At 38.6% G+C, this 3,545-nt stretch overlaps 1 pseudogene; it reads right to left on the bottom strand.

The window, feature by feature from the left end:
• Positions 1–1,787: 1,787 nt before the first annotated feature.
• On the bottom strand, positions 1,788–2,923 carry LOC140616489 (proteasome subunit alpha type-1 pseudogene; annotated as a pseudogene).
• Positions 2,924–3,545: the final 622 nt, after the last annotated feature.

The following is a 3,545-nucleotide window of genomic DNA, read 5'->3' on the forward strand; positions in this document are numbered from 1 at the left end:
AGACATTGGCATATCTCCACATTCATTCTCTAGGCTCTTCTTGTAAGAGCTGAATCCAAATGAGATCTATTCAGTGAAATACATTCTACAGAGATCTAATGTTCTACCTCTGTTGATCTGTTGATTGATTTGATTGTTACCTTTAGGCATTTCTGAAAAGTGAATCTAAAACTCCAAGAGATCCTTAATCAGAATTGGTCTATAAGACAAGATTGGGAAGCAAACATTTGTTTTCACATATCTCATTTGCCCTCCTCAGATTCTTTATTATGAACCTTTTCTGTTTCTCCTATGTTGTTGTTCTTCCATTCTCCTCTCTTGCTTGCTTTCTTTAGAACCTGACCAAGGAAAAGATCTATTAACCACTTGTAATTAAGTGGAATGTAAGTTTATTTTGTTCATTCTTGTAAAAATTCTCACTTTATATTTGTTTCTATGTCATTTTATACCTAAAGGAATACCGTTTAATATATTTTTAGGGGAAGAAGCTGAAAGCTCATAACACATATAGCCACTGCTTAAAATCTAAACGCATCCTTGTTTTTTATTACTCTGATATTGCCCTTGAGAAGGTTGTTTTAGGATGAAAACCTTTCTAGTATAGTGGTAGAAAGTGGGCATATTGGAAGGAGTCCTGGATCAAAAATGAATAAATGTAATAAATGTATTACTCCTAAATACCAAACCAAAGTCAGTGAAAAGGGAATTCTGGGTGGTAGGTATCATCTCAAGTGGTATCAGAAAATCAAAGATTAAATGAGGCAGAAGTACATACCCAAGTTTATAGATCACCGTCCGGAGGCAAAGGTAAGCCAGTTATATTTCAGACTCTATATACTTCTTTTTAGGGTCACATCTTGTCCATCTTTTAGCAGCTGTGCCCAGCAAACACAATCTGACATCTAGGCTCTTATCTCAATAATTCTTATTTATCATCCAATAGATCTATGTTATTCTTTTTAAACCAGGCTAGTCCTATGACTACACAATAGGTAATTTTCTATGGTGCATGAAGCCTTAAACGTATAATTACTTCTAGGGAAACTAACAGATAAGAAAATGATGCTAATAAGTATTTTGTGCAGGTCATGTCTATGCATGCAACTAGAAACTACTTATAGGATCCAATTTAACATTCACTTCTCTCATTATTATCTCTATTTTATAGACAAGTTTCAGAAAAATAAGATCCTCGAGTGAGGTGCCCAATGAAGTAGACCTCTATGGCAGCAAAGCCCATATTCTTTATTATTTCATGCTTTCTCCAAACTTGTCTGATCATTGGAATCACAGATTCTTTGGCACCTTACCGACAGACTGAATCAGAATCTCTAGACATAGGCCCAGAAATCTGTATTTTAGATAAGATCCCTGATAATTCCCAGGACCAGACAACTTGAAAACCTTCTTCTAAGCTGTGGCCTAGAGAGACTGCTTTCCAGCTGGGAGGTATCCTGGAGCCCTGGTCAGTAGGGCGCTTGTTTACTTTGCTAGTTGTTTTGGGAGAAAAATCTTTTGTCATGAGGACTTCTCAAACAAAATATTGTAATCTGAAAGCACAGAGTAGGGAGACAGGGGATGTATGTCGGGTCTCCTCTGTCTCTCTGCCTAATCTCTATTCTATAGCCTCTGCTACTCCTATAGCCTTTTTTTTTTTTTTTTTCAGGCAGGTGAAACAATTTTATTTCACAGTTGTCTTTAAAACCACAAAGACACTATGTTCTTCATATAAAAACATTAGTAAAGATAACTATACTTTCTAGAAAGTGATTATATGGACCCTCTCAAAGAAAAATGCACACTATTATATGGTTCAGACAAGTTACTTGGGAAAAACACATCTGGACCGATTCCTAAAACATACCAGAAGACCACACTGCATCTTTTGGTTCAAAGTATAGATTACTGTCATCAGTAAGGGCTCCTGCATTCTTACATATTTGATAATACACATAAAGACTGGTTTGTGACTTAATGCTCCATTGGTTCATCAGCCTTTTCTGCAGGTTCATCAGCAGGTTGAACAGGCTGTGCCTTTCTCTGTGGTCTTTCTTCAAGACCTTCCAGGAATAGAGATACATCATCATCATCATAAATCGTAAACTCCAAGTCTTTACCAACAATTCCAATGGAAACATTCTTTGTAGTTAGGTCCTGTTCTGCAGGAAGTGTCTCTCATAAGGCACGCAGACCATGTTTAACCAGTTCATTCAAATTGCCCTCCATAAACCCAGACACATGTCTCTCCAAGTAAGTACGAGCTGATTGAGAACGGGCTCCAATGGACATGGCTCTACAGTCAAAATAGTCGGCAGATGGACAGGTTTGGAAAATGTGAGGGCCCATATCATCATAACCAGCAATAAGCAGTCCAACACTCTATGGTCTCCGGCCATACCGTTGTGTTGGTATCTGGGTCTTCCTTCCAATTAGAGATACAAGATGAGACACAGGAAGAGGTCTGTCAAATACAAATCTGGAATCCAAACACTCCTGGCGCATAAAATTACATAACAGTCTAGCATCAGCAGGAAGTCCCTCAATTGAGATACCAATACGGTTATCAACATGAAGAATTTTCTTCTGATGAGCTGCAAGCTCTGTGTGCTCTCTTCAATGCAACCAACACTGCATGGGTTTTTGCTTTCAGACCAACTGTGGCTGAACCTTGTTTGACAGCTTCCATTGCATATTCAATTTGATGAATCCTGCCCTGAGGGCTCCAAACAATGATGTCATTGTCATACTGGTTGCCAAACATGGTTTTCTGGCGAGGGTCCCGCTGCGGCCCCTGGCAGAGGTGGTGGCCTCCTATAGCCTCTTTTCACTGATCCTCTAGGAATCTTTAGCACTCGAGGTTAGTATTCTCTGCCTTGGCCCATCTTTCACTTAGTTTCCCTGATTGCTCTTCTGAGTCCTTTGGTTACTCTGTGATGCTATAAAAGGTTTCTGAAGCAAGCTATCCCTGACTCCTTTTCTCAGCAAGGAGATAGTTTATCCCTTTTGTTTTCTGTTGGTAGATCAGAAATATTAGGATGCTATTACATCTTTCAACTTTTCCCTCTGTTTCCTCATCAGAAAAATAAAGATAGAAGGTGGGAGAGGTTTTGGGAAAATGTGGTAAACTAGATCAACTCTTAAGGAATCTTCCCAATACACTATCCTGTAATTCTATGAATGTTATTTAGTAGGGATACATGTCATTTCTCATGAGAAAGGAGCACAATTGCTATCTTAAGCCTGAAATAAATGATGAGTTTCTTTTAAATATCTTGGTGTCTACGAAAGTACCTTTAAAACAAAAATTCAGAGGTGACTGGGTGGCTCATTCAGTTAAACAACCAGGTCAGTTCTAGCTTGTGTCATGATCTTAGGGTCATGAGATCAAGCCCTGCATTGGACTCCATGCTGGATGTGGAGCCTGCTTAAGATTCTCTCTTCCTCTCCTTTTGCTCCTGCTCAGGTGCTCTCCTTCTCTCTTAAAAAAATCAGTTGGCATTACTTACCTAATATTATTTTCAAGAATTCTATAGGCTTCAATATAA

The sequence above is a fragment of the Canis lupus genome, chromosome 24 (assembly GCF_048164855.1).
Source record: "Canis lupus baileyi chromosome 24, mCanLup2.hap1, whole genome shotgun sequence".
NCBI classification, from domain to species: domain Eukaryota; kingdom Metazoa; phylum Chordata; class Mammalia; order Carnivora; family Canidae; genus Canis; species Canis lupus.